Source organism: Schistocerca serialis, chromosome 5 (genome assembly GCF_023864345.2).
Source record: "Schistocerca serialis cubense isolate TAMUIC-IGC-003099 chromosome 5, iqSchSeri2.2, whole genome shotgun sequence".
NCBI classification, from domain to species: domain Eukaryota; kingdom Metazoa; phylum Arthropoda; class Insecta; order Orthoptera; family Acrididae; genus Schistocerca; species Schistocerca serialis.
The window spans coordinates 707,769,851-707,785,361 of record NC_064642.1 but is presented as its reverse complement, the minus strand read 5'-3'; positions in this window follow the sequence as shown (position 1 = coordinate 707,785,361).

The following is a 15,511-nucleotide window of genomic DNA, read 5'->3' as shown; positions in this document are numbered from 1 at the left end:
AGGACATTTGACTATGCTGTTTTTTAATCCTATGCCTGTCAATCTGTCTTTTATCATGTTTTTCCTTTTAGTTGCTGTTTTAAACTTGTGCCTCACGGTGCATTCCTAATGTAGTCTGGGCGCTAATGACCATTGTAGTTGTGTGCCCTAAAAAAAAAGTCCAACATCTGATCTGAAATGGTTAAACCTACTAACAAACAACAGTACTTGTATATTCTGACAGCTGCCATCCTTCTTGTGTCAAACATTTCCTTCTATACAGCCTTGGCATTTGAGGTAAATGTATTTTGTTCAGATTCAGACTCAGTTCAACAATATATGACCATTCTCACCTCAGGCCTCATGGACATGATTAACCCACCAGTCTAGTTCAAAAGCAGATTTCCCTGGCCATCACATCCAGTCCTGGTACTGTTGATTCCTCCAAGAAACAGCTTAGGAGTACACCTCTCGTCACTCAGTATTATTCTGGTAATGAATGTAATAACTACCTACTTCGACAAGTCTCTGACTTCCTAAAGTCATGCCCTGAGATGAAATCCATTATATTCAACATTTTGCACACCACACCTAGAATAATTTTTCATCTCCCTCCCTATCTCTGCAGTATTCTTGTCAGATGCTATCCTCCTCTTCCCATTTATGTACCCTATGGCTCCTACCCGTATGACTCTCCCTGCTATAAGACTTGACATATGGCCCCTCCTACCACCACCTATACCAGACCTGTAATTAGCAAAACATATACTAACAAAGGGAGAGCCACCTGTGAAATGACACATCGTGAAGGAGCTGTAATGTAAATACTTTCAGCCTTTTACATTGGTATGACTACTACCAAGTTATGTGTTAGTATGACTGGAAATAGGCAGAGGGTTTAAACTGGCAACACACAATATCCTGATACAAAGCATGCTCTGCAACATTACAGTCATTACATCAGTGCCTGTTTCACCACACATGCCATCTGGACACTAGTTCCTCAGAACTCTGCAGGTGGGATCTGTCGTTACAATATGTCCTCAGTTCTCATCACCCACCTGGTCTTAATTTATGTTAGTTTCTTCTCAGTAACGTTTGCTTTCTTCACTACCTTTAGTTTTCTGCATCTTTTATTTTCTGACCCGTTTGTCCCTTCCACCTCTAGCACATACAATGCACTTAGCTTTCTTCTCTGCCGGCCGGAGTGGCCGAGCGGTTCTAGGCACTTCGGTCTGGAACCACGCGACACAGGTTTGAATCCTGCCTCGGGCATAGATGTGTGTGTTGTCCTTAGGTTAGTTAGGTTTAAGTGGTTCTAAGTTCTAGGGGACTGATGACCTCAGATGTTAAGTCCCATAGTGCTCAGAGCCATTTGAACCTTTCTGCTCTTTGCAACTTGTGCATGATGTTTTGTCAGTAATCTCTGACTTGCATATTACCCTGTCTTCCACCTCTAATCTCTCAGGTTTTCAAATCTCCTATGCTGCAGTCCCCAACAATCATTCTTTCCTTCTCATCCTCTCTGGAACGTGCTCCCTGATATGGGATTCTGAACAAGATTTCCAAACTCTCGCAATGTCCTGAGCCTCATCACTCCCTTTCCTTCACTCCTCTTTCTTCCTCTTCAACCCTTCCACCAGAAGAAGAATACTCTGTCTCTGAAAGCTTCCATATTTCAGTATCTTGTTGTGTGTTCTCTTCTGCCACCACTTGGTGAGCAGATTTTTTATCTATTCAAACAATTATATTTTCAAAAATTGATTGTCTTCATTGATATATCAGCTCATCTACATTGTGCAGTGTTCTTAGTGTCTTTGTTTGTAAACAGATGCTGTATTTACATTAACCACACCTTTTTTAAGAAGATTCCTATAGACAACATTTAACGAAAGTATCTAAAATAATTTTGCATGTTTGTCTGTTGAGTGTGAGATATTCCTGAGTATAGTACAGGCTGAACTGAACTGTTTGATTGGATTATCTGAATCTGAGTCAATTGTTCTTGTCCTATTGAAACATGGAGTTGGAAATACTAAACGAAAATGAGAATCTACCACCATTCGCCTCATTTGGTCCAGGCACAGACATATCAGCATAGAAAATTTCACTATATTTTGAGCTGCCACTCTTTTCCACTTTAAGCACCTGCACACATACATTTCTTCCACTTAGGAGACTACGGTGACTATGAGTGGTTGTCCAGATTGTCATGTGGGGGAATTAGGGAGGCAGCAGGAAGCAAAGGGTTTTACAAATAGCATTTGATTTATGATATGATCCACAATGTGAATTTTGCTTATTATAAGTTGTGTAAAAAGAGGTTAAGAGGTTTTTAGGAGATCAAAACCAGTCTCTTTGCGGCAATTTGGTTGTGGGACTGTTCAACTATTGACGAGATTGTCTGATGTGGTTGTCCTTGGACCTTTGATTTGTATGCAATAGACATGATATTTTATGACCAGCCCTTTAAAGTTTGAATAGGCTAACAGCTGAAGCCAAACTAGCTCCATGTGCTGCAAATGTTCACACATTATGAGTAATTATTCTATTATAAACTACTCCCTCAAAATTTGGAAGTGTTTTGCTTATTTCTTTGTCACTGTTACATAATTGTTCTTGATTAATGACTTAATGACTTGACATTTTAATGACAACACCACATGATGTCTCCAGAAATTTAAGTGTAAGAGAAGGCTACAGTGTTGCCATTTTTATGTAGCTGACAGAGAGTGTGGAGACACATCATGGCACAAGAAATAAATTTACTGGAGACACAGGAACCTGTTATGTTCTGGAGAACTGACAATTGTCCTCTTATTATTTTGTGAGTAGATGCCTTTGATACTTATAAGGTAAAAAAGACTTAATGATGATCATATTCAAAATACACTTTTATGCATTACTAAAATACTCATAATCTGAAATTATATGATTTGTTGTACTAAAGTAAAGAAGAGTCAAGGGAACTAATAGGTACAAGACAGAGTTGTTCTACAGTACTTACTTTCAAGAGACAATATAATTTTTATTGCAGAGAGACACACATGAAAAAAATAACATCAGTCCATTTTTTGGAACTATTAATTCCTTTAAGATTTTTTCGATATTGGTTGCAACAGACACAAATTAATGAAAAGACAATTCCATTTTCCAGCTTGGCCATGATCACAGTCAAGGCAGAAAACTGAGTTATCTATTATTACTTCCTTCCTCAAAAAGTAAGGGGAAATAATAAGTCCCATAAGGTTTCACACACATTTGAACATTTTTGAAGGGGAAATAAAGTGAGTAAGGCTAGGAAAGAAATGCAGGTCACTCCAACTCCAGGATGAGAAGTGTAGCACCAACACTTTACATCATCCATAATTTTCATTCATTTATAGACAAAATTTTTCCTGTGTTTTGCATATATTCTGTCATTATTAATGTCTATGTCTGTTAAACCAAATATGAACCATTTCAATGGGTGTAAAATAATCGGTGAAAAGTTGTATTAGTGTGCCAGATGCCTTATTACTTTGTTTTTTTGAATTCACACATCTGCTTGGCAGGTACCACAATGGAGGTGCTGATTGGCAACTAGCTTCTAGGCTGTCAAGTGAGTGTCATCTGTGGTGGCCATGTTGTGCATGGCTGAAGCAAGGAAATGTCTGTTGGCTCTATGACTTGGTTCGAGTGAAACCTTACTGTTCATCGTGGAAATAGCATTTTGTGGCTCAGGTATAATTGAGCAAAGTATTAAAGGTTGGTGTCTGTGGCTACATTTTTGATTTGTAGTTTTAGCACTATGAATTCCACATAATTTGTTTTGAGTTACCTATTTGATAGCATGTGAATGGAGGGTCATTTATGTTGAGTTTTATTGGTTTGTGTTGTACCTTAGGTGTGCTATTCAATGTTTGAATTAATGTTATCACCATAGTAGATGGTCTTCTTGTGTAGCCAGTTGTGACTGGTGTGCAGTTAGATTTTTCCCCATTGTTGTTACTGCGAGTGCCTTGGCTTTGCTATTTTGGTGATGATTCACCTTTGGTTTGCAGATAATCTCTTGTAGTGGAAAGAGGTGCTATTGCATGTGCATCCATCAGGACTGGAATTCTATGGAAGCACCTGGACAGCAGCTGCTAAACATTAACTGCCGACTTTGTGTGGTGGGTCATTTGCACCATCAATGGGTACAGAACAAGGTCAGTGTTGTCTGAGTCTGATGCCACATTGTTCCAGCGTTGAAGCATGGTACTGCTGTTATTCTGTTTGTCTGACTTGAGGCTAATAGCAAGGCATGAGTTGTTCATTCTCTCCTTCTGTGTTTATTACTATAAGTATCCTACAGCAAAGCCTTACACTATTGTGACATACAGTATTTCCGAGTTCCTTATGTGTGCTGGTGATGCAAGATTATATTTATGATTCTTGTTCAGACTTGTTTTTCCGGCATGAGGCACATGATAAAACTGGAGGGTTGTGCCATTAGCATCAGTGCCTGTGAAACTATTACACACCTTATGTATTCTAGTAAAATATACCAGGAATTGTATTTGTAGTTTCCCACATTCATTGTGAGCATAGAACTGATGATTTTGTAATTTGTGATAAATCACAACCAGCATGACCTTTTCATACTGGTTGCCAGTGTTGTGCTTAATTAAAGTACAAGTATTATTATAAGCAATTTTCTTGCATCCAATAGGGCTACCCTCCTACCTCTTAAGTTGGATGTAATTCACCACACACTTTTAGGCTATTATAGTGATTAGTTATTAGTAAGTGGCATCTAGAGATATCTAGTGTCATTATGCAAGCCTGCTTTAGAATAAGGCTATCTTAAGGTGCACTGACGTATCTAAATTCTGCTGCCCATGAAGTAACTAGTTTGGTTTGCTGATACTTTGGTGTTTAGAGAGCACAGCACATAGCAGTGAACCATTAAGTGTTGCATTGGGCACTGGTAGTCCTATGTTGTGTCCTGTGGTAAAGGGTAACCAGAGTTCCTTAGTTGCTACATGTGGTGTATGCCTAAATGGTATTGTGGGGTAATTCTTGTCAGTAAGGATAAACTGTAAACATGATGAATTTAGTTGCATTATTTAAATCTGGAAGTTTATTAAAAGGAAAATTCAAGTATTGTTATTAATCATTTTGTGTCTGTGTTATCACATGAGTAATATTTACCTTTTTAAGTAACAATAGCATTTGCAGGCAGTCTTAAAATTTTTAGTATTAAATAAGAATATGTGAATTTTAGAGTTTATTATTATTATTTCCTTCCCTTTCTCAGACGTTAAGTCCGGTTAAAAATGGAGTGACGCGGACCTTGATCAAGCGTCACTTCCTTTTAACTGTACGGTATATGTTATATTGCATTTAGGAACTTTCAGGTAATTGAACATGTATCAATAATTACGGATTTCTGTAGTTGTATATATATGTTTGGATGTAGCTGTATTGCATTGATGTACTGGTGGATATTGTGTGGTATGACTCCTGTAGTTGATAGTATAATTGGTATGATGTCAACTTTATCCTGATGCCACATGTCTTTGACTTCCTCAGCCAGTTGGATGTATTTTTCAATTTTTTCTCCTGTTTTCTTTTGTATATTTGTTGTATTGGGTATGGATATTTCGATTAGTTGTGTTAATTTCTTCTTTTTATTGGTGAGTATGATGTCAGGTTTGTTATGTGGCATTGTTTTATCTGTTATAATGGTTCTGTTCCAGTATAATTTGTATTCATCATTCTCCAGTACATTTTGTGGTGTATACTTGTATGTAGGAATGTGTTGTTTTAAAAGTTTATGTTGTAAGGCAAGCTGTTGATGTATTATTTTTGCGACATTGTCATGTCTTCTGGGGTATTCTGTATTTGCTAGTATTGTACATCCGCTTGTGATGTGATCTACTGTTTCTATTTGTTGTTTACAAAGTCTGCACTTATCCATTGTGGTATTGGGATCTTTAATAATATGCTTGCTGTAATACCTGGTGTTTATTGTTTGATCCTGTATTGCAATCATGAATCCTTCTGTCTCACTGAATATATTGCCTTTTCTTAGCCATGTGTTGGATGCGTCTTGATCGATGTGTGGCTGTGTTAGATGATACGGGTGCTTGCCATGAAGTGTTTTCTTTTTCCAATTTACTTTCTTCGTATCTGTTGATGTTATGTGATCTAAAGGGTTGTAGAAGTGGTTATGAAATTGCAGTGGTGTAGCCGATGTCTTTATATGAGTGATTGCTTTGTGTATTTTGCTAGTTTCTGCTCGTTCTAGAAAGAATTTTCTTAAATTGTCTACCTGTCCATAATGCAGGTTTTTTATATCGATAAATCCCCTTCCTCCTTCCTTTCTGCTTAATGTGAATCTTTCTGTTGCTGAATGTATGTGATGTATTCTATATTTGTGGCATTGTGATCGTGTAAGTGTATTGAGTGCTTCTAGGTCTGTGTTACTCCATTTCACTATTCCAAATGAGTAGGTCGGTATTGCTATGGCATATGTATTTATAGCTTTTGTCTTGTTTCTTGCTGTCAATTCTGTTTTCAGTATTTTTGTTAGTCTTTGTCTATATTTTTCTTTTAGTTCTTCTTTAATATTTGTATTATCTATTCCTATTTTTTGTCTGTATCCTAGATATTTATAGGCATCCGTTTTTTCCATCGCTTCTATGCAGTCGCTGTGGTTATCCAACATGTAATCTTCTTGTTTAGTGTGTTTTCCCTTGACTATGCTATTTTTCTTACATTTGTCTGTTCCAAAAGCCATGCTTATATCATTGCTGAATCCTTCTGTTATCTTTAGTAATTGGTTGAGTTGTTGGTTTGTTGCTGCCAGTAGTTTTAGATCATCCATGTATAGCAAATGTGTGATTTTGTGTGGGTATGTTCCAGTAATATTGTATCCATAATTTGTATTATTTAGCATGTTGGATAGTGGGTTCAGAGCAAGGCAGAACCAGAAAGTACTTAATGAGTCTCCTTGGTATATTCCACGCTTAATCTGTATTGGCTGTGATGTGACATTATTTGAATTTGTTTGGATATTAAGTGTGGTTTTCCAATTTTTCATTACTATGTTTAGGAACTGTATCAATTTAGGATCTACTTTGTATATTTCCAATATTTGTAGTAACCATGAGTGGGGTACACTATCAAAAGCTTTTTGGTAATCAATGTATGCGTAGTGTAGCGACCTTTGTTTAGTTTTAGCTTGATATGTCACCTCTGCATCTATTATCAGTTGCTCTTTACATCCTCGTGCTCCTTTGCAACAGCCTTTTTGTTCTTCATTTATAATTTTGTTCTGTGTTGTATGTGTCATTAATTTCTGTTTAATGACTGAAGTTAATATTTTGTATATTGTTGGTAGGCATGTTATGGGGCGATATTTAGCTGGGTTCGCTGTGTCTGCTTGATCTTTAGGCTTCAGATATGTTATTCCATGTGTAAGTGTATCAGGGAATGTTTATGGGTCTGCAATGTAACTGTTAAATAATTTAGTTAATATAATAGAGGGAAACATTCCACGTGGGAAAAATTATATATAAAAACAAAGATGAGGTGACTTACCGAACGAAAGCGCTGGCAGGTCGATAGACACACAAACAAACACAAACATACACACAAAATTCAAGCTTTCGCAACAAACTGTTGCCTCATCAGGAAAGAGGGAAGGAGAGGGGAAGACGAAAGGAAGTGGGTTTTAAGGGAGAGGGTAAGGAGTCATTCCAATCCCGGGAGCGGAAAGACTTACCTTAGGGGGAAAAAGGACAGGTATACACTCGCACACACGCACATATCCATCCACACATACAGACACAAACAGACATATTTAAATATGTCTGTTTGTGTCTGTATGTGTGGATGGATATGTGCGTGTGTGCGAGTGTATACCTGTCCTTTTTTTCCCCTAAGGTAAGTCTTTCCGCTCCCGGGATTGGAATGACTCCTTACCCTCTCCCTTAAAACCCACTTCCTTTCGTCTTCCCCTCTCCTTCCCTCTTTCCTGATGAGGCAACAGTTTGTTGCGAAAGCTTGAATTTTGTGTGTATGTTTGTGTTTGTTTGTGTGTCTATCGACCTGCCAGCGCTTTCGTTCGGTAAGTCACCTCATCTTTGTTTTTATATATAAATAATTTAGTTAGATGTGAATGTGTTGAGGTGAACTTCTTTAACCAGAAATTTGCTATTTTATCATTTCCAGGGGCTTTCCAATTGTGAGTAGAATTAATTGCTCGGGTGACTTCATGTTGCAAAATTATCACTTCAGGCATTTGTGGTATCATCTTGTATGTGTCTGTTTCTGCTTGTATCCACCATGCATGCCTGTTATGTTGTACCGGGTTTGATCATATGTTGCTCCAGAAGTGTTCCATGTCTGTTATGTTTGGTGGATTGTTTGTTTTAATGTGTGTGTTATCTATTATCTGGTAAAATTTATTTTGGTTTGTGTTGAATGTTTGGTTTTGTTTCCTTCTATTTTCACTTTTTATGTATCTTCTGAGTCGTTTGGCTAATGCTTGTAATTTCTGCTTCTTTTCGTCTAATTGCTCTGTCGCCTCTTGTTGTGAGATTTTACCTAACCATTTTCGTTTTTTTTTCCGAGATTTCATTTCTTATAAATTGTGTTAGCTGTCCGATGTCTTTTCTCAGTTTTTCTATTTTGATCTGTAGCCTGTGTTGCCATGCTGGTTTTGTGGGTTTCTTCTGTGTGTTGGTTGGTTCTGATCTCTGCCTAGTGTGTATATTTAGTGTAGTGAGTGCTCCTATATAAACCAGTAGTTGTAACTCTTCCATAGTTGTGTTTTCATTTATTTTGTTGTGTATGATTGTGTTGATAGTTTTTATTGTTGTTTCGACTTGTGGGTTATTTGGTGGTCTATGCAAGAATGGTCTAATGTCTGTATTTGTGTCTTTGTATTCTATAGATGTTAGCTGAAATTTTTCTTCTATATCTAACATCTGTGTCACTTCGTGTTCTATTTGTGCTTGTTCTGGTGGCTGTCTTAAGATTTCGTTTTCCTCTGATTGTTTAATTGGTGCGTGTTGTTCTTTGTTTGTTTGCTCTGGGATGTTTGAGTCCATTACTGTATTTTCTTCTTCTTCTGATTGCACATTATTTTGTTCCAGTATTTGTTGTACTTGTTGTTTGATGTTTTCTAATTCTGACTGGGGTATCCTGTTATTTTTTATTATTACACGGATATGATCAGCTAGTCGTTGTTCTGTTAAAAATTTTAATTCTGGGTATCTGGTAATAAATGTTGTGTATACTTGTGATCTGTATCCAGTTGTGTTGGTTCCTAGGTTTGTTGCTTGGTAATAACAGAACATGAGGTGTTGATTGACTTCATCTGACCATCTCATCCTCTGTCTTTGTTTTCCTTCTAGGGTGGTTGCAGGAAGCATATCCTGCAAAACACCTCTATTTGGATTTAAGTCATTTTCCAGTTGGCTAGCAGTGTCGTTATCATTGTGGGCGGGCATAGGGCTCAAGCGTCATCCCCGACCATGACGGCGCTTGTCCGAGGCTTCTTTAGTTCTGTCCTGAACCAACTAATCACACTAAAAGGGGGGTTAGCCCTATTAGTGGTTTGTTCTTTTCGTCGCCTTTTACGACTGGCAGAACATACCGGAGGCCTATTCTTTTCCGGGGCCTCCACGGGGTTTATCATTATTATTATTCAGAGGGTGTAAAGTTTCTTAATATTGTGTTTAAGAAATTAAAAAAAAAAAAAATTCCTCAGAAAAACCTTATGATAGACACCAAATCCCATGTTGTTTGTCGTATTTAAAGGGTGTTAATGTCGTAAGTAGGCCATGGTTCTAACACCAACCTTATCTACAGGAAGGTATCCATGGCCATTACTGGGGGCTCAGTTACTTTGTTAGTTACATGTTCCATTGATCAACCTCATGGAAATTGTTATGATGTGGAATGTATCAAGTCCATAAGAAATGCACACATGAATCAAGGGTTTTTTTCTTTTTTCCATCAGTAACTTCTGTAGACTCAATCCTATATTTGGTTTCTGGATAAACACTTGTAGCTCTGCATCAATGTCTTGTACCACAGCCAGTTGTGTGAAATCTATTCCTGCAGAAACTGCATTTCTTCCTTGGTGCACCCCAGGTGATACATGCTTCACCCATGGTCCCTGCTGTCGAGACATCTTCGCAGGTACCGGGCACGGTTGGGCCACCCTCTCCCCAAGGGGAGTGGCGGGGTTCAACGGCATTCGCATTGCACAAGGCAGAGGATCAATGTGGAGGCTGGCCAAGTTGCGTCGCCCGCTCTGCCTGTGAGTGGACCTGTGGCCGCTGCTTCAGCAAGGTCCAAGCAGGCATTTGGGGGAGGAGTTTATTAGTGATTGGGAGCTCCAACATTAGGCAGGTGATGGAGCTGCTTAGGGAAATAGCTGAAAGGTCAGGGAAGAAGCCCAGTGTTCACTCTGTCACCTTGCTGGGGGGTCTCATCTGAGATGTGGAGGAAGCCCTGCTGGCAGCGATAAAGACCAGTGGGTGCACATGACTTCAAATTGTTGCTCATGTCAGCACCAATGACTCCTGCCATCTGGGTTCAGAGGTCATCCTCAGTTCATACAGGTGATTGGCGGAGTTGGTGAAGCCAGAAAGCCTCACTTGCGGAGTGCAATTGGAGATAACTATTTTTAGTGTCATTACCACAACTGATCGCGATCCTCTGGTTTGGAGCTGAGTGAAAGGCTTAAACCAGGGGCTCATAAGATTCTGCAGAGATCTGGGGTGCAAATTTCTTGAACTCTGCTATCGAGAAATGTAGGGTCCCCCTGGATAGGTCAGGCATGCACTACACGCAGGAGTGGCTACAAGGGTAGCGGAGTATGTGTGGAGTGCACACATGGGTCTTTTAGGTTAGAGAATTCCCTCCCTAGGCCCGACAAGATGCCTCCTGAGCTGTGACAAGGTAGCAGTAGGCAAAATGCAACAGGGAATGACAATATTAATGTGGTAATAGTAAATTGCAGGAGCATCTATAGAAAGGTCTCAGAACTGCTCTCATTAATAAACGGTCACAATGCCCACATAGTACTAGGGACGGAAAGTTGGCTGAAGCCAGATGTAAACAGTAATGAAATTCTAAATTCAGAATGGAATGTATACCACAGAAACAGGCTGGACAGTGAGGGAGGAGGTGTGTTTATAGCAATAAAAAATGCAATATTATCGAAGGAAATTGACAGAGATCCGAAGTGTGAAATAATTTGGGTGAAGGTCATGGTTAAATCAGGCTCAATCATGGTAATTGGATGTCTCTATAGGCCCCCTAGCTCAGCAGCTGTTATGGCAGAACACCTGAAGGGAAATTTGGAAAACATTTCGAGTAGATTTCCCGACCATGTTATAGTTCTGGATGAAGATTTTAATTTTCCAGATATAGACTGGGAGACTCAAATGTTTGTAACAGGTAACAGGGACAAAGAATCCAGTGAAATTTTTTTAAGTGCATTATCTGAAAACTACCTTGAGCAGTTAAACAGAGAACCAACTTGTGGCGATAGCATATTAGACCTTCTGGTGACAAACAGACCCAAACTGTTTGAAACAGTTAATGCAGAACAGGGAATCAGCAATCATAAAGCAGTTACAGCATCGATGGTCTCAGCCATAAATAGAAATATTAAAAAAGGCAGGAAGATTTTTCTGTTTAGCAAAAGTGACAAAAAGCAGATTACAGAGTACCTGACGGCTCAACACAAAAGTTTTGCCTGAAGTACAGATAGTATTGAGGATCACTGGACAAAGTTCAAAACCATCATACAATATGCATTAGATGAGTATGTGCCAAGCAAGATTGTAAAAGCTGGAAAAGAGCCACCGTGGTACAACAACCAAGTTAGATAACTGCTACGCAAGCAAAGGGAACTTCACAGCAAACATAAACACAGCCAAAGCCTTGCAGACAAACAAAAATTACATGAAGTGAAATGTCGTGTGAGGAGGGCTATGCGAGAGGCATTCAATGAATTTGAAAGTAAAGTTCTATGTACTGACTTGGCAGAAAATCCTAAGAAATTTTGGTCTTATATCAAAGTGGTAGGTGGATCAAAACAAAATGTCCACACACTCTGTGACCAAAATGGTACTGAAACAGGATGACAGACTAAAGGCCGAAATATTAAATGTCTTTTTCCAAAGCTGTTTCACAGAGGATGACTGCACTGTTGTTCCTTCTCTAGATTGTCGCGCAGATGACAAAGTGGTATATTATCAAATAGATGACAGAGGGATAGAAAAACAATTAAAATGGCTCAAAAGAGGAAAGGCCACTGGACCTGATGGGATACCAGTTTGATTTTACACAGAGTACATGAAGGAACTTGCTCCGATTGCAGCGGTATATCGTAGGTCTCTAGAAGAGCATAGCATTCCAAAAGATTGAAATAGGGCACAGGTCATCCCCATTTTCAAGAAGGGGCGTCGAACAGATGCGCAGAGCTATAGACCTATATCTCTAACGTCAATCAGTTGTAGAATTTTGGAAGACGTATTATGTTCGAGTACAATGACTTTTCTGGAGACTAGAAATCTACTTTGTAGGAATCAGCACAGGTTTCGAAAAAGACGATCGTGTGATACCCAGCTTGCGCTATTTATCCACGAGACTCAGAGGGCCATAGACATGGGTTCCCAGGTAGATGCCATGTTATTTGACTTCCGCAAGGCATTTGATACAGTTCTCCACAGTTGTTTAATGAACAAAGTAAGAGCATATGGACTAGCAGACCAATTGTGTGATTGGATTGAAGAGTTCCTAAATAACAGAATGCAGCATGTCATTCTCAATGGAGAGAAGTCTTCCGAAGTAAGAGTGATTTCAGGTGTGCCACAGGGGAGTGTTGTAGGACCGTTGCTATTCACAATATATATAAATGACCTTGTGGATAACATTGGAAGTTCACTGAAGCTTTTTGCGGATGATGCTGTAGTATATCAAGAGGTTGTAACAATGGAAAATTGTGCTGAAATGCAGGAGGGTCTACAATGAATTGATGCATGGTGCAGGGAATGGCAATTGAATTTCAATGTAGACAAGTTTAATGTGCTGCGAATACATGGAAAGAAAGATCCTCTATCATTTAGCTACAATATAGCAGGTCAGCAACTGGAGCAGCTAATTCCATAAATTATCTGGGAGTAGGCATTAAGAGTGATTTAAAATGGAATGACCATATAAAATTAATCATCGGTAAAGCAGATGCCAGACTGAGATTCATTGGAAGAATCCTAAGGAAATGCAGCCTGAAAACAAAGGAAGTAGGTTACAGTACAGTTGTTCACCCACTGCTTGAATACTGCTCACCAGTGTGGGATCCGTACCAGATAGGATTGATAGAAAAGATAGAGAAGATCCAATGGAGAGCAGCGCGCTTCGTTACAGGATCATTTAGTAATCGCATTAAGCATTACGGAGATGATAAATATACTCCAGTGGAAGACTCTGTAAGAGAGACACTCAGTAGCTCAGTACGGGCTTTTGTTGAGGTTTCGAGAACGTACCTTCACCGAGGAGTCAAGCAGTGTATTGCTCCCTCCTACATATATCTTGCGAAGAGACCATGAGGATAAAATCAGAGAGATTAGAGCCCACACAGAGGCATACCAACAATCTTTCTTTCCACGAACAATACAATACTGGAATAGAAGGGAGAACTGATAGAGGTACTCAAGGTACCCTCCACCACACACCTTCAGGTGGCTTGTGGAGTATGGAGGTAGATGTAAGATGTAGATGTAGAAATAATCAGCCACAACATTATTTGTACCATGAAACCAGTTTGTGATTGGTAAAAACTGTGAAGTGGCATGCTTTCATGTTTAATCTAAAATGCTTGATGAATTCATAGACCACCAAAAGCCTTTTAGCAGTGGTTAAAATTGCTAACTTTCTTGAAGGACCTATCTGTAAAATAGGATAATTATACTAATGAATAAGCTATTGTGATTTACATACTCTGTCATAGGCATCCCCACAATTTCTCAAAAAGAACCCAAGCAGCTGCACATGCCACTTACTTGTTTTTCTAGGGCCGCTCTTATCACTGTCTAACTAGCATGAACTATAATAGCTAGAGGCACAGAGGGAATAGGATGAGTGAAAAATACTGTGCTCCTTGAGCTGGACTTGACATTGTTGAATGCTGATAACATCTCTGGGGTCCATAGTCCACCTGCTTAGTTGAATGGTAACATGCTTTCCTCCCATGCAGCAGGCCCAGAGTCAATTCCCGGCCAGATTGGAAATTTTCTCCACTGATGGACTGGGCGTTCTCGTGGACTGTGGCGTTGTGTTTCCTCATCATTTCATTCTCATCACTGGCATGCGAGACGCCCAATGTGGCATCAACTGCAATAAGACTCACATTCGGCAGCTGAACTTCTCCAGATGGTGCTTCCCAGCCAGCAATGCCATACATGTGATAAAGTTGAAGTTGAGCCTGACAGCACATCCATGAAGGATGCTAGTAAGGTCACAGAGTGGTGGAGATGACACCTATAGAAGTTCATCATAATGGCATAAATGTTGGAATTTCTCTGAAAGATGGGCAGACTGAATCAAATCAACCTTATTAACTAAGACCAAATTCTGGAAGAGTAAGCATGTGTTTGTCTTTTTTTGACTTGCAGCCCATAATGTGAAAGTCTATCAAAAAATAACCTGTAGATGTTGTCATGTTCAGCAGCACCATATCAGAAAACTGACATCATCCAGATACATGACACAATAGGGTAGGTACAGTGTTGTAGCCCTTGCTCCAACATAGGAGCATAGCTGAAGTTCAACTTTCAGTTAATCAGCCTTGCAGTTGGCTTAAAATTGACTTTTGGTTTTCCTGAACATGTTCAGATTTCTGTTTACCAGGGTGTAACCTCAAATAAATTTTGAGGTCCAATATTTTTTCTGTAAATGTTGAGAGACACTATCTTCAGCAAAAATACTTTCAACTGTCCCGGTAGAAATGTTAGCTTTGCCAACAAATTGTCAATGATAAAGGCCATGTTTGGAATGTGCTGCACTGTAAATAAACTCTGGCTGAGGTGTCATATTTGCATAAACCATTAATATCAAATGATTTTCAATTCTCTGTAGTAATCATCAGTCAACAAAGGTAGAATTACTTTTTTTTAGATCTTGAAAAATATTTAATCACTGTAGGCTTTTTGAATGAAAACTCAAACAAATAACTTTTACTTCTTGCAGACTTTATAACATCATTAATAATTACACTAAAGTTCACTACAGATCTTGACAGTAAGATGCCAATAAGCATAATGAATTATAATATTATTATATGCTAATTAAATTGAAGTGATGACATCCAGTTTTCATCAATTACATTATTTTCGTTAGGTAACTCAATTGAGGGCATAAGTGGGCAACAGTCACCAGCAGGATCTTCTTCTATGCACTGGCCATCACTTTTTGTGTGGCATTGTGTATGGCAGTGGTTGGCTTATCAACTGTGTGGTGGCAGTGATAAAGATGTTTGTGT